The 24,629-nt window shown below is 41.1% G+C and overlaps 1 long non-coding RNA gene across 2 annotated transcripts in view; it reads right to left on the reverse strand.

Annotated features, from left to right (window-relative positions):
* Window positions 1-24,629, reverse strand: part of LOC113622553 (uncharacterized) — a 177,406-nt gene that overhangs the window by 118,830 nt on the left and 33,947 nt on the right. For both annotated transcript variants that reach the window (XR_003433567.1, XR_003433568.1), the window contains exon 3: window positions 763-951. This is a non-coding gene — a long non-coding RNA (uncharacterized LOC113622553). The remainder of the gene's footprint in view (window positions 1-762; window positions 952-24,629) is intronic.

Here is a 24,629-nt window from a genome sequence, read left to right on the forward strand (position 1 = left end):
TCTTCACTGCCTTAACTCCAGCACTTAGAAATTTGGCACAATATGGGCACTCAACAAACGTGTGGAATGAATGAGTGGATGAAATGTGGAATGAATGAGTACTACATATCCTGCACTGTGCTGAATGCTGGGGATATAATAGTGCACAAGACTGGTGACAACTCTGCCCTCAGAAATGCTTTATCCAAGCCTCATCTATCCACTAACAAGATTTTCTGAAGGGTAGATAATAAAGCACTCTAGAACACCAAATAACTTACTCTTGGAGAGCAGACATAAGAGCTCCTACATTCCTTGGACATCCCCCCATGACAGGGATAAAATGGGGTGGAGCAGGGAAGTGGTGGGGATGGCAGGCTTTCTCGTGAAAGAAAGATTTCCATTTTTCAAAACCAAGTGATGGAATTCCATGAATTAGCACAAGTGGAGAGGAAGCCATACTGAAAAGGTCAAAACTTAGAACATGAAAAGGAAGATGGCAGACTTGGATGATTGACAAATGGAATATGGAGCAGGTCACACTGAGCCCTTTGCCTTTTCTCCCTCCTTAGGTGACCACATTCTATGGATTGATGAGTGTGTCTTCCCAACCATAAAAGGAGAGCATACGAATTGGATGAAGCATTTCTCTTGCTGGTCCCCAAGATGACACTACTCCAGCAGCCCCAGGAGAGAATCTGCCACCTCATCTACACTTGCAGATCCACATGCCTCCCAAAAACTGTCCCAATAGACAGGGAAGCTGACATAAAACATGCTTACCTCAGTGATGTTCTTGGTTTTTCCTCATCTCCAGGAACCTGAGGAATTTGGAGTAACTGTGGAGAAAGCTGGAGGGTTTTCACAATTCCTCGCAAAACTTTAGGGATTCCGCCTCCAGGACTTCTGGTTGTGCTGGGACCACAAGGCCCAGGGTAGGCCTCGGAGTTGCTTTCCATCCTCACTTGTCACCTAAGAGAAGTGAGCAATATTTCTCAGAGACAGTAGAAGGAAAGTCAGCATCCACAGAGACAATACCAAAAAAAGCAAACAAACAAACAAAAAGCCCACATAGCTTGGGTCTGAGCTGTCAGCAGCTCTGTCACATCCAAGGCCTCCTCGCCCATAAAGACTTCAACTGTGTCTGCAGAGCACGTTATGGTCATGAGTGATTAACGGAAGATTAACTACCTCAACTGCCTTAAGGAGGAAGAAGAGTTTCATGCACCAAGTTTATAAATAAAAGAACCACAAAGGAGCCAATATTACTGGCACTACATGTTGAAACCAGACAGTTGACCCGGTAGCAATAACACTCCTCTGTAATAACAATTAAAATCTCTGAGTTCACAACTAGGCCATTTCTCAGCATCCAAACCATCATTATGTTTTCCACATGAAGGATCTCCTTCTCAGCCCTACGGCCCTACCGCTATGCCCCACAACACACAGAGTGTTAGAATGGTGAGAAACTTCAATCACCTCCTGGTTCATCCTCTTCCACTGAAGATGCAGAAACTGAGGAATGGAGAAATTGACTTTCTCTCCAGCCCACAGCCAGCGGGTGGCAAAGCCAAATCCAACCCCTGGTCATAAATACCTCCCACCACACCCTGACACCCGGTTGCCACGGGAAAGCACCCTATTAGCCCTGTATTTTCAGTCTGCATCCCTGCTATGCTATTCTCCCCTCTGGTCAGCTGGAGAATCTCCTCCTAGCCAAGTTGAGCTGCAGGAGTAAAAAGTCTCATAGTTGTTGCAGGAGTACAGAGCCTCAAAGTACTCCTCCAGAGGGTCCACTACACTTCCACCCTTGCTTTCTACCCCTTTCTAAAGAAACTCCTTGAAATCTCAAATCCTGCCCTGGGTCCTTTCGCATTCCTTTGGGAGACTAGCTCCACACCGAGTGCATAGCAGCTGTTCAGTATAAAGAAGAAAGGCTGCTCTCCCGCTCTCTCTTCACCTAAGTAAACCCCACTCATTAGGGACCCTGCTCCTCACTTCCTGCCTTTGTCCCCATAGCAGTACCTCTGACCCTTTCTACTGAGGAATAGACAGATCAATGGCCAGAGCCTGCCTTCCCTTCAGAGACAAAATCTCCTCCCCAAGGGTGTGGAGAAAAGGGAGCCCTCTTGCACTCTTGGTGGAATGTAAACTGATACAGCCACTATGGAGAACAGTATGGAGGTTCCTTAAAAAACTAAACATAGAACTACCATATGATCCAGCAATCCCACTACTGGGCATATACCCTGAGAAAACCATAATTCAAAAAGAGACATGCACCCCAATGTTCATTGCAGCACTATTTACAATAGCCAGGACATGGAAGCAACCTAAGTGTCCATCATTGGAAGAATGGATAAAGAAGATGTGGCACATATATACAATGGAATATTACTCAGCCATAAAAAGAAACGAAATTGAGTTATTTGTAGTGAGGTGGATGGACCTAGAGTCTGTCATACAGAGTGAAGTAAGTCAGAAAGAGAAAAACAAATACCATATGCTAACACATATCTATGGAATCTAAAAAAATATGGTTCTGAAGAACCTAGGGGCAGGACAGGAATAAAGACGCAGACGTAGAGAATGGACTTGAGGACACGGGGAGGGGGAAGGGTACGCTGGGATGAAGTGAGAGAGTAGCACTGACATACATACACTACCAAATGTAAAATAGCTAGTGGAAAGCAGCTGCGTAGCACAGGGAGATCAGCTCGGTGCTTTGTGACCACCTAGAGGGGTGGGATAGGGAGGGTGGGAGGGAGACGCAAGAGGGAGGGTATATGGGGATATATGTATGCATATAGCTGATTCACTTTGTTATACAGCGGAAACTAACACAACAGTGTAAAGCAATTATACTCCAATAAAGATGTTAAAAAAAAAATCTCCTCCCCCTTCTTTTTCAGAATAAATGCAATTCCACAATATGACAATGCTGTTAAGAAAAAGAAAGCTAATGAGTTGCTATAAGATTATAAGAATGGCAATGTTATTATACTCAGCACTGGTCAGCTCTTCCCACAGGGTCACTGGCCTGGCACGTTCCTGAATTAGCCTGAGTAAGTCTTAGTGAAATTAAACAGTGTTGAATTGCAGCCTGTGAAGAGTTATTATACAATGGAAAAGAAACCCACTAGAGTGGAACGTGTGTTCAAAACCTACTCTTGTCGTGTAAGAACCTGAGCCCATCACCTCCCTTCCCCAGGCTCATTTACAAGGGCAGGAAGCAGGAACTGATACAGCCTGAGGTCCCTTCCCTTCTCACCTTCTATGATGCTATGATTAGTCATCCCCATTTCCTATGAGTGAGAAAAAGAGAAAACATTCTGAAATTTCAGCAAAAAGAAGTTCAAAATGAAAAATCTCCTTGAAATGAAAATCATCAACAGCTGTAAAGAGGTACTAGTAAAAATAATCATTGATGGCCTACAGGCATGGGGTACTTTTGTATGTGTAAGTCGCTGCTCAAAGTAGTTTACATGTTTTAATTTGTTTAATCTTCAAACAACCCATTGCTACTATTGTCCTTATTTTGTAGAAAAAACACGGAAGCGAGGTGAGGGTAAGGCATTGCCCAAGGTCATACTACGGCTGAGTGGCTGAGCTTGGACACAAGCCCAGGCAGCCTGCCTCCAAAGATATTGTGCAACCCAAGAGGCTCCATTTTCTGGAGCTTATTAAAACCTGTCTTTTAAAACATGTCTGTGGGCAAAAGAGCGGGTCCGATACCTTCCCAAAGTCCTTTCTGACTGTAGCAGGCTCTATTCTATAAAAGGAAGCTATGCAAGGAGTGAAGAACTATCTCCTGTTGGGTCCCCCATGATACTACCCTTACTTTTCTTTTTTATTGGAGTATAATTGCTTTACAACATTGTGTTCGTTTCTGCTGTACAATGACCATGTGTAAAATAGTAGCCAGTGGGAACATGCTATAAAGCACAGGAAGCTCAGCTCGGTGCTCTGTGACAACCTAGATGGGTGGGATGGTCTAAAAAATTTAGTCTATAAACTGCATATATGTTTTTATATATGAGTTCTTTTGATAGTAAAAAGAGCATGGGTTGTGGAATCAGACAAAAGTGAGGAAGAATCACAACTCCTCAGTTACTGTAGGACCTTGAACAAGGTTGCTTAACTTCTCTAAACTTCTATTTCTTCATGGATAAAATACAGATAATAATACTTATGTCACAGAGTTATTACAAAGATTAAATGAAATAATTGCTAGAAATCAGCTGGCACTCCTGGGTGACTAGCACACCAAAGGTGCTCAGTAATGCTAATACTCTAACTCCTCAGCTCTTAATGGTCTGAAGGAGGGTGGGTTTTACCCAGAAGAGAGAAGAATGAAGGATCTAAAATGCGAGGAGGGTTTCCCTGGTGGTGCAGTGGTTAAGAATCTGCCTACCAATGCAGGGGACACAGGCTCGAGCCCTGGTCCGGGAAGATCCCACATGCCGCGGAGCAACTAAGCCCATGCGCTACAACTACTGAGCCTGCGCTCTAGAGACTGCGTGCCACAACTACTGAAGCCCGCAGGCCTAGGGCCTGTGCTCTGCAACAGGAGAAGCCACCGCAGTGAGAAGCCCGCTCTCTGCAACTAGAGAAATCCCGCTTGCAGCAAACAAGATACAACACAGCCAAAAATAAAATAAATAAATTTATTTTAAAATAAATAAATAAATAAAACGGGAGGAAACATTGACAATGACCACTAACATTTTTTCAAACCAATAAGTCCAAATGTGCTGCCAGCATATTTTTCATAAAAATATCTCATCAGGAATGTTCTTCCCACACGACCTGTCTAATTCTTTCCATGCATTGACAATAGTGAAAGTCTCAAAGACAAATCCAGTATTGGGAGGATCTAGGTCCCCAATAACATACTGTGTCTTCATTGTCCTTTGTCTGTACCAGATGAAGGTGGCCCAGGCCGGTCTCAGCTCTAGCAGAAGTAACAAGGAGAATGAATTTTGCATGCCAAACTCTTTTCCAATAGACATGGTTTGGATGTCTAGGACAATAGCTACAAGGAACTCTCAATTTTCAGAAAGCTCAGCCTTCTAGCTTTGAGGATATTCCCCTGCAGGGCCTTACCAGTCGTAGGCTATTTAATTAATGTACCTTATTAGGATACAGAGATGTTTTTTCATCCTTAAAAAGGAAAGTATTAAGTTTCGTTACTAACCTGTGAGGGGTTACATTTGTCCATCCTCATGCTGCCCGTGCTTTCTACCTAGGGTTAGCTCACTATGGCATTTGGCCAAGAAAACCATGTTCCCCTAAATGAATCCCAAAGAGCAATATCCTCACTGCAGTACTTTGGCTTCTTCCATTAAAAAAAAAAAAAAAAAAAAAACTATACAGACCTTATCCAGGGGAAATAGGAAGAAAAGCCAGGGAATCAGAGCTGCTCTCTTGCCAGAAATGCATGTTCTGATGGGAAAAGATGGTGAAGGGTGTCTGCACCAAATTCCACGTGGGAAAAAAGCTGTCTGAGATCGGAGGAAACTTCCGTCTGCTAAAAGGAGCCAGCAGCCTGTTGACAAAACATTGGGGGCGGGGGGAGTCAGAACTCCTCCTTTTGTGTGACTTTAGATAAGTCACTTAAACTCTTTGAGCCTCAGATTCTCATGTGTACAATAAAGAGTTTATATTAGATAATTGCTATGCTTCCTTCAACACTAACAAACTATAGGTCTCTGCCCAGCAAGAAAGAGAAGGAAGCAGCTGTGGGACAAAGGAGATCAGATGTCACAGATTCCCAGGATTGTGATGCACAGATTCCTGCCTGGCTGATTCCTTTATGTGACTCAATACAGATAAAATCAGAAAAAGAACTAAACAAAATACACTCATGATTAATCAAAGGGGATTGAAAGTCATTGCTAACCTCACACCTGCCTTGCTTTGCCTTCAGCTCACCTCCCTTGGGATATTCCTCCTCTTTAATGCCTCATCGGGATTTTTCAAAAACTGTGATCACTCACGGTTGAAGCTTTTCATCTCCCATGTATAAAAGGATATGCAAAGAGAGTTCAGTCTCCTGTTGAGTCTCTGCCAAGGTCTTAGCCTGGCAGTTCTGGGAAAAGAGCCAAAGACCCCATATTTCTTGGCTGTTAACATTCTCCCATCTGTGCTCAAGTCGGCAGGCTGGGCTTCAGGCTGTGGCTTGTCTGTAGTCTTACAGATAAGGAACTCTAGGTTTTCTGAAGAGACTCCTAAGAATGTTTCTGCAAGAAAGTAACATGGCCCTCAAGTAACCAGATAGAGGATTATCTGGTTATATTTGGGGACAGTAAGAAAAAGACCAGGAAGTCTATATTCTATATTACAGCCTCAGAATCCAATCTCATCCTCCAATCCAATCCAATCACTTCAGGTACGGATATTAATGAGATCTTAGGTAATGTTCATAAATATCAATGTCATCTGTGTTCCCAATACAGGGTGTCCTACATCGTACACACGCAGGTGGAGAGGGTAATGTCCTCAGGTATGATAACAGCCCTTAACAGCATTCAAAAAGGAAAGACCTGCAAAACACAAGACATCTCACTGTGTTTCTGAGCCAGAGGCTCTGCTAAACAACAGAATCGGGGATCAGACCAATTGTCCACTGTGTCTCCCTGACTGAACTCACACAAAATAGCAGCTGCCATTTTTACTCCATGCAAGGCATTCAGACCCAAGTTCCCTGAAATGTTGTTACCAATATTCTGATGGAAAAGTACATGTTCCAAACTGTTAAATCTGACCATTCTCTAAGCATGGAATTTCCTCTTTTTCTGTAAATGTTCTAGCTTATTTTTATTTTCTAGTATTTCCTTTCTGAAGCTAATTCCCAAAGGGCTCTCCTATGCTTTCTCATTCCCATTACAAGGTCAACATACAAATTGAATATTTTAATTTCTTCAGACACCTCTATGGAGAGATTTCCACTTCCATTTCTCTGTTATCCCAGGCACCTACCAGGAGCAAGGAGCTCAAGCTTGGACAACCTTGGGATATACAGCAACAATAAACATGCTCTCCATGTCACTGTCCCATGGCCAATTACTCAGTGTCTTCGGTGGCATTTGTTTCTCAATATTTTTCTCTAATCTTGATCCTTGGGCCTCCACTTTATAAATTCATACTTTCTTCTTTGAAATCCTCCCAGCCTCCCTCACCCTGAGCTTTACCCCTTCCAACAATGACATTTCTCAGATCATTTGCATCTCAACAGGGAAGTGATGCAAAACAGGTCCCTTCCTATTCCGGTTTTTTGCTTCCCACTCCTACCCCTACCCATTCAGGTCTGGAAAGTTAGCACCACCTTGCGCCATTCATGAGCATTTTCTCAGAGATCTGTTTCCAGAGAAGCATTTTGCATGTTCTGAAGGGAGAAGATGGGTGAAGCATATCTTTTGGGGACCAAGCCTGAAGCCCACTGATATTGTGACTCTTGAAGGTGCTTGACTCAGAAAGACTGAAAGTTTCTACCTAAATCCAGGTCCAGGTACTTCATCACTGTAATTTGCCATTGGAAAAAGGATGGGCTATCTACATATCACTCCTCTAAAGGCACAGAACTGAATCTTAAATTCTACCTGATGTTTGGATTGTGAAGCTCCAGGACAAAGGCTGGGATGCACCAGTTCTGTGAATTGTAAAGGGAGCTGTCCAGATCATATGCCTTCAATGGAAAAAAGAAGTGCTGTCACCTTAGAAACTCCAACTCTGGTCTACTTGTGTTCTCTGATACCACACCTCATTCTATCATGTATTTATGGCAGATCTGGTCTATTCAGAAATAACCTGGACCAAGTCAACATAGTCTTTGTTAGTCTTCAGACTCAAAGTGAAGTAAGGGAATCTGACTCCAGAGTAAAATCTTCCCCCCTCTCCAGTACAGGCTCCAAAAGCTACGTATAGAGCAGGTCTCTAACCACCCCATTTTTACATTTGGATGTATTTCTCCCACTTCCTGTACATTGTTTCTTCGTACAAATAATTCAGTGATAAAAATTGAGACTCCATCCTACATACACCGATTACCTCAACTATCAGGGCAGATTGAGTGTACAGAGGGAGGACAATTTTATACCAAGATTTATTTATCTCTGTTTTCAGGAAAAAAACAATAGACACTTTCTCCCTACAATGGCTTTCTCACTGATGGATTATTTGCCACAAGGGGTTCAAATGGTTCTGCCATCGCTTTTTGGCTTCCACACCCCAAGCCATCTGGTCTCCATCACAGCTGAAGGAGGATCTCCTTGTTCAGCATTGTTGATGCCATCACACTGATCCCAGAAGTCAGACCTGACTACACAGGTTAGCTAATAAACCAGGGAAAGCCCGTGTTCTAAGACAGAGGTGGAAAGTGGTGGGATGGATGGGACCAGGGTGCTGGGAAACTGCTCAAGTCTACCGCTGACTCAGTCTTCTCATCACCTGCCTAATGCGTCCAAGAGATGCGTCTTCCTTATGAGGTACCAGAGACTCAGAATATCCACATCCTGTGGTTCCTGTACCCCCTAACACCCCACATTTGAGTTCCTTTCCTATTCAGAGAACAAAAGCTGCTGGCTTTGGGCCAGTTCACAACAGATGTAAGGCACAACCGCCAACTACCCAGGAAGCATCCACCAGGGCAGGGCATGAGAATCTGCTTCTTAGAAATTCCCATTCTTGTGGTCCCATCAATCATCTAACACCTGCCCAAAGAGAGACTGAGAGACTTTCTCCTGAGCATATTCTGGGATTTAACGCTTCCTGATGGGAATTGAGATGGCTGAGTTGCGACCAAGTTTAAGAGACTGAGAGTTAAGGGAATTATTGGAAAGCAGGTATTACTCTACATGTACTTTAGGCACACCTGCAAATCTATCCAAAACTTTGATACAATGTCTTCCTAAATCACTGACATTGCCCACCTCACTCTCTGAATCCATGAGGTGATCACACACTGGACAGGCTTTCAAAGCCATGAGCAGCAGGACCTTTCCTTTCTCCACATGCAGGACAATGGAGCTGGGGATTCTGCTCATCAGAATGTTATTGCTAGTTTGTGAAAGGCCTTGCAAAGATGTCCTTGTACCGCAACATTCTGTAAGAGATTGTACTTTGACTTTCTCTAAGGCCGTAGATCTCTTTTGCTACCTTTGTGACCTAAGAGAATGGTCCCTTCTGTGTACTGCCTACTTAGTAAAGCAAAGAATAATAGGAAGCACACGGACAAAGTAAAAGGAAAGACACAAAGACATTAGTACGAGGGAGAATACTGTTGTGGACTCAGAATGTTTATCACTTGAATTGATATTAACCTGAACTTCCTAGAAAATAACGATAAAAACGTCAATATTAAGATATGTATTTTCTTAGTGTCTCTGAAACAAAATATGTGCATTCAAGGAGTACAGAATCCTTGAACCCTGTAGCTTTCACTAAAAGAAGTGCTTAACTGTGGCTGGAATAATCCAGTGTCCTGGAAGTAGCTAAGGGAGGCTGCCAGCTGCCAACCCTCTGCAAACTGTAAAGTAGGTCATCCACGGCTCCTTGTTCTCATCTTTCTGGGCCATTTTCTCGGACCCTCCTTCCCATCACATACCTCATATGCTTCTATTCTATTCCCATCAAAACCTGGTATCAAGAAATGACCCGAAACTAGTTCATACTAATTTAGAGAACAATGGAAATAGATGGAGGCTTTAGGTTCTCTAAGGTTGGGGTGGGAGGGAGGGAACACGGTATTTTAGTAGAGAAAATAGCCAAAAGCTAAAGACTAAAGAAACCATGGCAGAATTTTCAAAGCTTGAGGACACTGCCCCACAATGAAAGATGGAAGTTTGTTCTCTCTTTGTTTGGAGGCTCAGTGTGGATCAGGCAAAGAGAGTCTGGAATTTCCCAGAGCAGGCAATTCTTTCTCCGCGTCCAGGAAGACAGAGAACATTAACCTGTCTACAACAGAGGACAGAACTGGGGCCAAAAAGAAAAAAAATAAAAATGATAGATAGATGGATATAGAGATTTCCAGATATAGATATAGATGTAGATATAGATGTGGAAAAAGATTTCATCTCAATAGCAGGAATTGCTTTTTTACAGTTGACAGCCATTCAGCAGTGAAACAAACATGCTTGCGAGAGTGTAAGTTCAGGTGGGTGAATACACTAGAAAGGTTGTCCTCATTGTTTGGGAGCTAGAACTCAATGACCTGAGTTCTTTTCCTCCAGGAAATTCATTATAGAATCTATGTTGAAAGACAACCAGGACTGCTACCAAAAAGCAGCTACAGTTGCTACGTTGGTATATCCTTTCCCAGTTTCTTTATCAATGTATAAATTATTACCCACTCTGTATATGTAATTATACCCCCATATACACATTTGTATCTTTTTGAACATTATAAAATCAATTCTCTATGTTATCAGATGCTTTTTCTTAATAGTATTTTTAATAAGCTACATTAATATTCTATCCAGGAATAGCTATGGTATAATCAGTCCTCTTATGGGGAATTTAGGCACCTCCTATATTTCTCCTATTATAAGAATTGCTGTGATGAACATATCTGTATATAACTTTTCATTATTTAAAATTATCATCTGTGTATGTGAGTAAAACTTCATATATATATGAAGTTTATATATATGTAAGTCTCACTTTCCCTCAATTAAAGGATTCAAAATAAAGTTTCTTAGCCAACTTGATAATATAAACCCGAGGAGGGATAGATAAATTGTTAAATTCTTCTTTAAATTTTTAATGTATTATTTTGTTACACATGCATATTTAAAATCACATTTCATATAAAATAGTATATTAATTTTGAAATACTTGTTTTTGTCTATTCTCATAGTTCACAGAATTTTTTTTCAAATTCCTCACAAGCATCTCAAATCAATGTATTTGTCATCAAAGAGCTGCTTTTTTAAATAGTCAAACATTTTTTGACAGCAATCAAAGTCACTTGTATCTAAATTGCTTGAATTATAGCACATTAGGAGTCCATGTATGAAGCTATCACTAAAATATCTGGAACAACAATATCTATTCACAAAACATTAGGACTGTTCATTGCCACTTATCCTGTAAGTGAATATTCATGATTTACACACACACAAAAAAAATTTACTTTAAGAGGTTTGTTTAGGACTTCCCTGGTGACGCAGTGGTTAAGAATCTGCCTGCCAATGCAGGGGACATGGGTTCGATCGAGCCCTGGTCTGGGAAGATCCCACATGCTGCACAGCAACTAGGCCCGTGCGCCACAACTACTGAACCTACACTCTAGAGCCCGCAAGCCACAATTACTGAGCCTGAGTGCCACAACTACTGAAGCCCGTGCACCTAGAGTCCACGCTCCGCAACAAGAGAAGCCACTGCAATGAGAAGCCCACGCACCGCAACGAAGAGTAGCCTCCGCTCGCCACAACTAGAGAAAGCCCACACACAGCAACGAAGACCCAACGCAGCCAAAATAAATAAATAAATTTATTTTAAAAAATAATAATGTTTAAATAAATAAATTTATCTTAATAAATAAATAAATTTATTTATCTTAATAAATAATTTTTAATAAATACATAAATAAATTAATTTTTAAATAAATAAATAAAAGATTTGTTTAAACAATATTGAACACTTGTAATTTCAAAGGCTTACTCCCAAGAATAGTTACTAAGTGGTTGTTAAACTTGTTAGTCATCTTTTTCACTAATCTCATCAGCTGACTTCCAGAAGTATCCATGAAGTAGCATTCATTAAGATTATTAGAGGTGAATGTGTCTTCACAAAACTGCTTAACTGTGCAAAATCAAAGAATTGCATAAAAGTATTATAACACTGCTTTCTGTATTTTTGCAAAGAATCAAATATAAGGGGACTCTCTGTTCTCTAAGGATTATAAACCTCACTTTATATTCAAACATATATAGTATTTTCTCACTGTAAATTCCCCAAGGTGGAAATATTTGCTCAAACTAATATGAATATCTTCACACGCTGGATATTAACTAATTAGCTTGCAATAAAAATAAAGCAATATATATTGCTACCAACATCTTACCAGTATTAGAAATATCACATTTTCTAACAAAAGCATTGCTTAAACATCTTTCCAAAAACTAGCTTATTATATCTTCATTTACATTTTTTTTGTTGCTAGAGGACTGAAACATTTTCCTAAGTGAATGTGTCTAACCAATGAGTGAGTTTTTTCATTTATCCTTTGACGATTTATCTTTTAAGATCTTACTGTTTTACTTATTGATTTGTGTGACTGTAATAATTTTGTGCCTCTGAGTTTTATTGCATTTAACCACAATAACAGCATTGGTGAAACGAGATAACTGAGACATTCTAGATGCCAAAGAGCGGTCGGTGATGGCAAAGTGCCAAGGAAGGAAAAAAGGAACAGGAGGGTTATTGTACTGCTGTGTTTCACTGTGACTACGTACCACAGAGGTTGAAGTGTATTAAGCCTTTGTTCAAAAACCCCAGCTGTGATCTACTGTGTATGTCTCAGCATTGGGAGAAGTCTTCTGAGTCTCATGGGGAAATAATGTATGGGTTTAGGGCCCACTTGCCGCCGACTACTTTCTTTAGATATTTATTCCATATTATCTACTGCAATAGTTTCAGATGTAAATGACTATCACCAAATAATCAGTAATAAGGAATCCCACCACATTTTAACAACTTTTATTAAATATACTCAGGGCAAAGTAAAAAATATCATGGACGAAGTAGATGGAACTAACAATGGGGAGCCTGTGTACTGGGTCACACACTCGTATATCATGAGGCAAGAAGCTGAACCCACTTCTGTCTAATTTAAATAATTATTTCTTTAAAGAGCTCAGTGCCCAGTACAAAACAAAACAAGTGCTCGGAAAGTGGTTGTTGTGAACTGAACTCCATCATACAGAGTCCATTTTTTAAAAGACTGTGTTTATAAATTCCATATCTACAAGAAGATCCACAAGGTGAAATTCTGACACTGAATCCCCAATTTCTAACAGTTCATGTGTCTTGTTCTGATGAAAAAAACTGTCAAATGAGGGAGCAGAGATGGCAAGAAGGTCGTTATTAGGTAGCACTGGACAAATGACCCAGTTATGAGATGAAGAGTACAGACCCTTCACAAGTAAAACCTGAGTTATCACAAAGTACCAAGTAAGTAAACAGATGGCGGCAGGGAAACTTTTGTTGGGTAGAGTTAGCTGGGAAGAGCTCTTGGAGATGAACCTTGAGTTGGTCCTTGAAGATGCCACAAGATCCACCCTGACTGGAAATATTATTTCAGAGTCAAGGAATCTTCTCTCTGACCTAATGCCTCTCCTCATCCCAGAGCAAAGGCACCACTTGTCCCCACCCACTTACACTATGTGTTTTTGAAAGATATTTCCTAGGAACTAAGAAAAATTTCTGTTCAATCAGAGGATCAATCAATGTGAATACCACCATCTGATCTGAGAGTTGACCAGTCCTGGGCTCTCTTTCACTCTTCCCCAGACCCTGCATGTGTTCAATGCTAATTAATTAATCCCTTCATCCTGGGATTACAATCCCCAGTTAGCACACCAGGTCCAATTGCTATTTTTAAGTCCACAAGAGAAAAAGTGATGAACAGAGGAGGAAAACCGTACCTATGCTTCCACTCAGATTGTCCAAAATAACTGGGCTTATGGCTTAAAGGATAGAATACATCAGCTCAATAAAAATAAAATCAGAAGAGCCCATTTCAGGGAATATAAACAATTCACAAATATAACACTTTTAATGAAATTCTCATTTTTAGAGCAGAAACAGAACATGTCTTCCCTGGGTTACATATTTCTAAAAGAGCAGATTCTTTTAGATATGAATTTTTCAGCATCTAGTGATGGTTTATAACATTTCTTTCTGGTATAGCGGAATGGAGGCATTCACAGTTACAGGAAGAAGAAATGTGACTAGTTTGGGGCTTCACATAAGAGAAATCATGCAGAAAAAAAAATACTCCAAGCCAAAAGAAGACGTTTTAAAACATTGCAAAATCTCAGATTACTTGCTGGTTGCAATGGGAATATGAAACTTTACAAAGGATAGAATTTTCTGTCACCATCTTATCCTAGTGATCAATCTTAGCCTCATCAAGTCATTAGGTCTATCCTGACATGATGCCATACACAGGACACAACCTCCTTTACACAGTGTTCCTGCCAAAAATAAACAAAGCCTAATCCAACCTTTAGTTCTAGCAGGACACAAGGAAACTAGAAGAACAAGTTAAAGGATTCCACAAAGAAACACCTAGACAAATCCAGAAGGTGAGACATTCTACAGGACAATAGGCCAGTCCCTTCAATAATCAATGTGATGAAAAGGAAAAACAAGTACAGTGGAGGGAAAGCAGTAGGAGAACTATTACAGAATAAAGAAACTTAAAATGCTTAGCAACCTAATTAAATGCATAGTCTTTGATTAGATTCTTGTTTTTAAAACCCATCAGCAAAAGATATTTGGGAAGAAGTAGGGAAATTTATCATGGACTGGCTACAAAATGATTTTAGGGAATTGTTAACTTTAAGTGGAAAGTCATAATATGGATATGTAGAACAATATTCTTCTTTTTAAAAAAAATACATGCTAAAGCAGATAGAAATGAATTGTCATGGTGCTTGTAATTTATTTTTAAGTACTTGACTGAAATAAACAGCAAATATGACAAACATTAACAATTGTTAAATCTAGGTGGAGACTATAAAGATACTGATTCTGTTCACCTCTCTTTTGTAATGTTTCAAATTTTTGTAATAAAGTGTTTTTAAAGTTTTCATTTCTAAGTGGCCAAGAAGGCTGCAGCAAGTTTAAGCAGTAAAAAAGTGGAAAACCACATTTATTGAAAATTAGCATACATTTTAAGAATACTGCTCTGCTCAAAGAAACCCTGAACCTGTAGGTATTTAAACAAATTAAAACTGTATGTTGCTATGACATATTTCTACAACAAAAATGAATCTGCTACTGAATACCTAGGTAGTATAAATAAGAAAACGCCAGTGATGATCTTGCACATTTTGGATTATTCTTATTCAAGAAATAAGCATAAGTGGTATATCTTAAAATCACTGCCTTTCTAGATAATAATAGCTCAAAATCCAGTCTTCCACTTGTGTGGGGATGGGAGAATGCCAGACTTCTACAGATGTACCAATGGCTCCAATCAGTGGATTGGCAAGCTCACTTCTCCTTCAGTTGGGTAGGCATTACAGAGAAGGTAAGAGAAGATTTTGACAAAAGCCAGTGTATTGGGGACCACCTGACTGAGGGGAACTTGACCAGGTTAATCCGTTCTTGGGGCTTTATATGGGTCCCAGTTTAAAAGCCTGACCTTTTTTATTTCCAGTCCAGTTGCTAAGTATATTGCTTGACCCCTTAACCATGAAAGCCAAGCCAGTCTATTCCTCCTCTTTACGGTTTTGCCAAAAACTCAAGTCACAATACTAACTACCTGTCACTTAAGCAAGTAAACATTATTTTTAATGGAAAGGCTGAAGTATCACCACAGAAATATAGTATGGGTACTGAACATAATGTGGTCAGACTCTGGGCCTTCGCTGAGCCCTCCCACTGTCCCCAAAGCACCATCTTCATGGATCCAGCATCTGAGACACTGAGTACCACCAAGGAGAACAAACCCCAGGCAGAGGACATACAGATCCATGGTCTTTGACTCTAGAGTTTCCACCAAAGTATTTAGGACAATTTCATCTTTTTTAAGGAATTGGAAAGTCACTGTTCACAATGGCTTCTAACCACTTATTCATCCATCAGTCAAAGCATATGATATAATTGATCTGCTAATCACTAGCAAACAAGAAGAGAGTGGTCAAGCAGTAGAGAAAGCCTGGGTTGACTGCTGCCATTGCAGCTTTGGCAGCACAAACCACGTGGATTAAGACAGTGGTTCTCAAAGGATGGTCCATGGACCTCTAGGAGCCCAAAGACATTTTCAGGGAGTTTCCATGAGGTCAGAACTATTTTCATAATAATATCAAAACAATATTTGCCTATCCTAGTGTTGACATTCGCCTTGATGTTGCAAAAGCTTTGGTGGGTAAAACTGATGGTCCCTTAGCATGAGTGAAGTCAGTGGCCTTGATTCTGTGATTCTGTATCAGTGGTCATTGTATTCTTTGTTGGTACGTATTTGCAGGGCAAACAAAGCCAATTTCACATAAAAATGTTACTGACTATATTAATTGGCTAGGGCTGCCATAACAAAACACTACAGATTAGGTGACTTAAACAACAGAAATTTATTTTCTCACAGTTTTGAGGCTAGAAATTCAAGATCAAGATTCCCATAGAGCTGGTTTCTCTTTGAACCCTCCCTCCTTGGCTTGGAGATAACCACTTTTTCACTGTGTCCTCATATGGACTTTCCTCTATACATGCATAGCCCTTGTGTCTCTTCTCTTTGTGTGTCCAAATTTCCTCTTCTCATAAGGACATCAGTCAGACTGGATTAGAGTACATTGTAATACAAATCAAATGGCGCCATTTAAACTAAATCATCTATTTAACAGCCATACCTACAAATACAGTTATATCATGAGATATGAGGCATAAGGATAATTAACATATGAATTTGAGGAGGACATAATTCTGTCCATAACATTGAAAAAGCAGTGAAACAATTTTATTAAATCTCAACTCTTGAGTATACGTCTTTTTAGTATTCTGTGTAACAAAAGTGGAAGTACACATAAAGCACTTCTGCTGCATTCCAAATTATATTATCTCAAGGGAAAACATTTGTGCAATTGTTTGAGTTGCAAGCTGAACTAGCCACTTTTTCCATTCTTTTTACTTGAAAGAATGACTGACAGACAAATTATGGGTATTCAGACTTGGGTAGCTGTCAGGCATTTTCTTGAAAATGAATGAACTGAGCCTGTCACATCAAGAAAAATAATGGATCATTGTTGCTAATAATAAAAATATAAGCTTTCAAGCAAAAATAGAGTTTAGGGAAACTTGTATCTGTCACCATGAGCTGTATGGCTCACCAGTATTTAAATACTATTCTGATTTTAAAATACTGGTGGTCATATTAACTCCTGTGGTATATTTGATATTGTATAAGAAATATGTCAACACACAAAAGTTGCCTAACTCAGTGAACAAATTATTTCCCAAAAGACCAATGGATAATCATTCAAAACTATGCATAGATGAAAGTGCCATCCAAAATGCAAGCTAGACCAATGGACTTTAACGGAAAAGAATAGGAAAAGCCCATTAACATGGTTTCTGATTTCACAACGCAAATAACCTACTTTTTTGTACTACACATCTGTGTGAGGCCAGGTTTTGCTCATATATTTCACCAAACCAATATATTGCAATACATAGGAGGCATAAGCAGACATGTAAATCTAATTGTCTTCGCATAAGCCAGCTCTACCCTGATGGTTATTTGAAGACTATGATCAAACACCTTCAGTATCTCCCATCCTTTGGTCTATATTCTCCGAAGTTTTCTAGCTGTTCCTCCATGTATGTGGTTTGAAGTCTTTTCAACAGTCTGTTCCACCTTAAAAAGCGCACATACACACACAGCCTGGTATTCTCCTTTCAATAGACTGCAGTTTGTCTATAACCCTCAATGAATACATGTCAATATCAGGAGCAGGGAGTAGAGATAAATAAAGCAAGTTCAAAGTCCACAATCACAAAATTAAAAGCTCTAGGATGCCCTTGTCCAATCCCTATTTCTTTTCTTGGCCTGGCATCCCATACATTTTCTCCAAGTCCTCTGAGTCTCCAGGCAGGAAGCCTGATCCCACCCAGGACTGGACAACACCATGGGAAACTCAGTCCCCTCACACCATCCCTGTCCTCTAGTCCCTTCTGAGAATGCACTTGTCTGGCCCAGCCTCCTTCCAGGAAGAGGTGAATTTCAGGATGAACCCAACCTCTGCCTGCCCCTCCCCTTTCTCACAGAAGAGCATCTCATACAACAATGCAAAGCCACAGAAAGGAAGAAAAGGCCGGGCTGCCCAGGCCATTCTAAGGCCACTCCAGGGAAGGAGACCAGCTGGAGGACTGAGAGGATACCCAGACACTTTCAAATGACAATGTCAGAATAGAAGACCAAAGACTGGGTATTTGCTGAGTGTATCAAAAGAATATCACTGGATTAGGAATTGGAGTATTGATTTCTTGTATGTTTCTTTAATTTGGGTGCCTTGGCCAGTTGTGAAACCACTCTGGATCTTTCTAGACTCCTTCATTTGAACACATGGTGGAGCAAATATATGATCCTTGAGGGCTCTCCCAACAGTGACATCCTAGGATGCTTCTCTAGAGGCACAGCCCATGCTAGATTACTCATGTTAGTGGAAAGAATGTGATTTAACTACTCCAAACATGTAGATAACATGGAACTCATTTCTCTTTGGCTTTGGAATATATTTCATGGCTTGGAGAAAATCACAACAAATATATCTTCATAATGATGCTTAACTCAGGCCAATGTTAAAAATCGAATTCTTTACAACTAATAGTGCTGTGCTCTGCTAATCAAATATAAGGTAGTATTTCACAAGACACCTAGGGCCAGAGAGAGCAAGGGACTAGGAATTGGGAAGATGTAGCTTCTGGCCATGAATCTGACACTTCCTAGCTCATCCTCTCTGAATATGAGATACTCCATCTTAAAGTGGATTCAGAAGACACTTTCTGAGCACTAGTTCATTGAGGTACTGTGCTGGCCTAGTGGACACAGAGATGAACAAGACAAACTCCTTCTCTAAGACCACAGGAAAGGGGTTTTGAGTGCAGGGATAGAGATAAGCACTGGATGCCATGAAAATTGAAGGGAAGGGGGTGCATCTAATCCAGTGCACTGTTGGGCAGCCATTTAAGACTTCCTAGGGAAGAAAACAGCTAAGCTCAGACCAGTAAATCAATAGGATCTAAGGAGGTGGGTTAGGGACAAAACTGGGGAACTGAAGAAGGAAAGGGTATTTCAGGCAAAAGCAATCACTTGGCAAAGGCAAAGAGGTATGAAAGACCATGGAGCTTTCAGGAAGCAAGTTGTTCAACACAGCTGAGTTTAGGGCAGCATGTGGAAAAGGATAAGATATAGCCTAGAAAGGCAAGCAAAACCCTGTACTCCAAGCCATCTTATCCTGAGGATAATGGGGTGCTACAATAAATTTCAGCATGTAATTTCATAGGTCAAGCCCCACAAGGCTTAGCATCTTTACTAATCAGATATTTCTACTGTGATTATTAGCTATAACAAACATTCACAAAATCGCAGTTGCTTTACAACAAACATATATTGCCTTTGCTCATTGGTCAGCAGGCCAGCTGGACTCGGCCTCAAGTTGTGGGCTGCACTCAGGGCTGCTCTACATGTCTTCGTTCTGGGACCCAGACTGAAGCAGCAGTGACCCTCTGAGCACACTCTTCTCACCTCAGAGGACAAAGGCTCAAGAGTGCTGGCAGAAATCCATGATGTCATGCCATGTGGAGCCTCAGCCTAGAACTGGCACTGTCACCTCCACCCACAATCTATGGATCCATGCACGGCCACGCTCCAGGTCAATGGAGTGGGATGTACACCCACCTGGAGTGGAGGCCCTGCAAAGTCCCGTGGCAAAGTCCCTGGATGATACTCCTGGTACAAGGAGGAGTGAAGCACTGGGAAACACAGCAGCTGCATTCTCCTCAGGATTCAGCACCCCAAAACTTTCTGCCATGGCCACAGGATTGTAAGATTCACGGCCCCAGACCCACAAGGTTGCAGAGTTTAAGTGTTGGTTTCCTCAAGATTTTAATTGCCTTTTCATTCCCAACTTTTTTGTTTCTTAAAGCTAGTTCCATTCAAACCAGTCTCTGATGGCTGCTTGGGAAAGTCTGTGCACCAGCACTAGGAGGGAGTCAGTGGGCCTCACAGGGGTGCATCAGAAGCCGAATTTACTATTCAACACGCTAACCACCCACCTGTTGCCATTTCAAAGACTGGCACCTAAACCAGCCATACTCAACCGTCCAAGTTCAATGTTTTATTCCCAACTGGCCTCTCCCCATGAGGTCCACATTCTCCTGCTCTCTGCTCAAGCCATCCGTTGTTACATTGTCTGTTACTGAGAAAATAACATTTCTGCTTCTCCAGTTTTCCTATTCATTCTTTGAGTTTTTTAATCAGCAAAAGAGTGTTAGACCATGTGTGTGGAGATGATGTTGCTTGGAGTTCATGGGGCAGAAATACAGTTGTATGGAAGGTGGGAAGGAGTTGTCACAAGATTATAAGGAAAATTGTTATACTTAAATTAAGCCATGGATTTAGATAAGATCCTCCAAAGAAAGTGTGAAGATCAACCTTTTTTCAATCCTGCTCTCTCTTGATAACAACAGCAACAGAATTCACACTCTCCTTTAATGGTTAACATTCCATGAGGGTACTTTCAATGACTCTAGTGTATCTCTTTATTTTCATAATAATAGACACACAGATCAAAGGCTAACCAAGACCAATGTGTTGAGATCACCAAAGTTTTCAAAAAGGGTATGATGATGTTAAAAATCAGAAGTCCAACAAGAATATAAATAAATAGCATGGCCTGAATTTGGCCAGAGCCACTGCGCCTAGGTTCACAGGTTGTGTCTGGCACAAGGACCCTCGGCCAAGGGGACAAGTGGGGCTAAAATTCAGCTCCAGCTCTGCTGTCCCTGGTGAGGAGCTGCCTCAGCTGGAGAAAGGGAAGCCTTTCATAAAGCTCACAAAGGTGCCTTCTGTTTGCCAAGCTTGAACACTAGGCGATGCCACTGCATTTCCCCAGCGGGTTGCCCTTTCCAAGTCACACCAAGAAACATATGGACTACTGGCCCTGAATTTAGCCAAGAGCTAGTCAATGGAGAGGATAAAATTCTAAGTTTATATGAAAGCCTTTTCGACTCTATAACACCCTCCACGTGTAAAGTAGGGCAGGCAGAGGTGATTTGGAAGCATAGCAGGTGAGAGCAGAAATTACATTGACCACAAAACTTTTCTGCCTACCTACAGCTTATAGAACCCAGTTGAGACATTCAGGTCTGACAAACTCCTCTGTGGGAAACCATCTGAGAGGAGACCGGCCAGAAAGCACAGATAGGAGAAGATGTCATGATTTCTGAAAGTCCATTCTAGTTGCAAACTCCAGGGCAGATCCCAGCAGCAGGGCAGAAGAGCCTGAAAAAGAAGCACCCAGGTGAGCCTGCTCTGACCTGCAGCCAAGACTCTGATATTGCTGAAGCTTGACTTGGAGAAAAATCCTATGACGGGTGTTCTCAGAGGCCCCATAGGACAAAACCAAGGGGAGGTTTTTGTAAAGCTCTGTAGCACTGTGGGTGGGATTTACGAGCACATTGCTACAAAACCCACAGAGACCTGTACAGAAACTGTAGGGGCAAAAGTGGAATTTCCCCCTGAATTCCTCATCCTGGCTACCATGACTATCAGACTAATTTTCCCATGACTCCCTGACTGAACTCCCACAAAATACCAGCTGCCATTTTTGCTTCACATAAGGCATCCAGTCCCAAGTTCATTAAAATGTTGTAACCGATATTCTGATGGAAACTTGAATGTTCCAAACTTAAATCTGACCATTCGTTAAGCAGGGAATTTCCTGCAAATGTTCTATCCTATTTATATTTTCCAGTGTTTCCTTTCTAAAGCTAACTCCCAAAGGGCTTTGCTATGCTTTCCAGTTTCATCACAAGGTCAATGTACAAGTTAATTTTTTAAATTTCTTCAGCCCAATAGGTGCCTGGAATAACAGAGAAATGGAAAGATTTCCTCTTCCATTTCTCTATTATTCCAGGCACCTATTGGGAGCAAAAAGCTCAAGCTTGGACTACCTTGGGACCTACAACAACCATAAAACGTGCTCTTGGTGTCACTGTTCTAACAGCCAATTACTCACTCAGTTTCTTCTGCAGCGTTTGTTCCTCAGTATCTTTTTCTAATCTTGATACTTAGGCCTCCACTTTATAAATTCATATTTCCTTCTTTGACATCTACTCATAGTGTTGATAGTCTACAAAATTTCCACCACTCATTTCTTCCTCCCAGCCTCCCTCACCCTGAGCTTTACACCTTCCAACAATAAACCTTCCCAGAACATTAGTATCTCAACTGAAAAATGACGCAAAACAGGTCCCTTCCTATTCCGGTTTTTTGCTTCTCAGTCCTACCCCAACCCATGTAGGACTGGAAAGTTAGGACCACCTTCCCCGTTTGTGGACACTTTCTCAGAGATCTGTCACCAGAGCAGCATTTGGGGCTGAGTCCATGATACTATAACACTTGAAGATGCCTGACCCAGAAAGACTTGCAAGTTTGTACCTAAATTCAGGTCCAGCTACTGTATCACTGGAATTTGCCATTGGAAAAGGTGGGCTATGTTCGTACCGCTCCTTGAAAGTCCCAGAACTGAATCTCAGATTCTACAGGATATATGGATGTATGAAGCTCAAGTGCACCAGTTCTATGGACTGTGATGGGAGCTGTCCAGATCATAGGCCTTCAGTGGAAGAAGGAAACATTGTCACCTTAAAAAACTCCAACTCTCTCGGCTACTTGTGTTCTCTGATACCACACCTCATTCTACCATTTATGTTAGATCAAATCTACTGAAAAATAAACTGGACAAAGACATAGTCTTTGCAAGTCTTCAGACTCAAAGTAAAGTAAATGAATCTGACTCCAGAGTAAAATCTTTCCCTCTCTCTAGCACAGAATCCAAGAGCTAGGTATAAAGCAGGTCTTTATGCACCCTATTTTTACATTTGGATAATTCCTCCCGCTTCCTGTACAAAGGTTCTACATATGGAGAATTCCGTGATGAAAATGGAGACTCCACCCTACATACACTAATAACTCAACTATCAGTGTAGAATGAGTGTGTAAAGGGAAGACAATTTTGTACTAAGATTATTTAGCTTCTATTTACAGATGAAAAACAATAGACACTTTCTTCCTACACTGGCTTTCTCTCTGGATAGAGTGTTTGCCATTGCTTTTTGGCTTCCACACCCCAAGCCATCTGTTCTCCACCACATCTGGAGGAGGATCTCCTGGTTCAGCATTGTTGACGCCATCACACTGATCCCAGAAATCAGACCTAACTGTATACATTGGCTAGTAAACCTGGAAAAGCCCATATTCTAAGATAGAGGTGGAAAGTGGTGGGATGGATGGAACCTGGGTGCTGGGAAACTGCTCAAGTCCACTGCTGACTCAGTCTTCTCACCACCCACCTAATAATGTCTTCCTTATGAGGCACCAGAAACCCAGAATAACCACATTCTGTGGTTCCTGTACCCCCTGACACCCCACATTTGAGTTCCTTTCCTATTCAGAGAACAAAAGCTGCTGGCTTTGAGCCAGTTCACAACAGATGTGGGGCACAACCACCAACTACCCAGGAAGCATTCACCAGGGCAGGGCATGAGAATCAGCTTCTCAGAAAGTCCCATACTTGTGATCCCATCAATCACCTGACACCTGCCCAAAGAGAGAGACTGGGAGAGTTTCTCCTGAGCATCTTCACAGATTTAATGCTTCCTGTTGAGAACTGAGGATCCTGAGTCATGACTAAGTTTAAGAGACTGAAAGTTAAGTGAATTATTGGAAAGTAGTTATTACAACTCTACAGGTACCATAGAAATGCCTGCAGATCTATCCAAAACTTTGATACAATGCCTTCCTAAATCACTGACCTTACCCATCTCACTCTCTGAATCCATGAGGTGATCACACACTGGATGGGCTTTCAAAGCTGTGAGCAGAAGGACCTTTCCTTTCTCCACATGCAGGTCAATGGGGCTGGAGATACTGCTCCTGAGAATGTTATTGCTAGTTTGTGCCAGACCTTACAAGGATGTCCTTGTACTGCAACTCTCTGTAAGAGACTGTATGCTGGCTTTCCCTAAGTCTGTAGATTTCTTTTACTACTTTTGTGACCCAAGAATATAGTCCCTTCTGTGGACTGCCTACTTCATAAAGCTAAGAAAAATAGGAAGCATATGGACAAAGTATAAGGAAATACACAAAAACATTAGTACCAGGGAAAATACTCTTGTAGACTCGGAGTATTTAAAACTTGAATTGATATTAACCTTATCTCCCCAGCAAATGTAAAGGTCAGTATTAAAATGTGTATTTTCTCAGTGTCTCTGAAAGAAAATATGAGAATTCATGGAGTACAGAATCTTTGAATCCTGCAGTTTCCACACCAATAAACAAAAGTGCTTCACTGTAGCTGGAATGATCCAAAGCCTTGGCAGTAGCTAAGGGAGGCTGCAGCTGCCAACCCTCTGCAAACTGTAAAGTAGGTCATCCACAGCTCCTTGTTCTCATCTTTCTGGGCCTTTTCCCTGGACCCTCCTCCCCATCACATCCCTCATATGCTTCTATTCTATTCCCTTCAAAACCTGGTATCAAGAAATGACCTGAAACTAGTTCATACTAATTTAGGGAAGAATGGAAATAGATGGAGGCTTTAGGTTTTCTAAGTTTGGGGTGGGAGGGAGGGAACATTGTATTTAATAGATATAATAGCCATGAGCTAAAGACTAAAGCAACCGTGGCAGAATTTTCAAAG

Source organism: Aethalodelphis obliquidens, unplaced genomic scaffold, assembly GCF_003676395.1.
Source record: "Aethalodelphis obliquidens isolate GAN/ISIS:26980383/991018 unplaced genomic scaffold, ASM367639v1 scaffold10, whole genome shotgun sequence".
In the NCBI taxonomy this organism is placed as follows: Eukaryota; Metazoa; Chordata; class Mammalia; order Artiodactyla; family Delphinidae; genus Aethalodelphis; species Aethalodelphis obliquidens.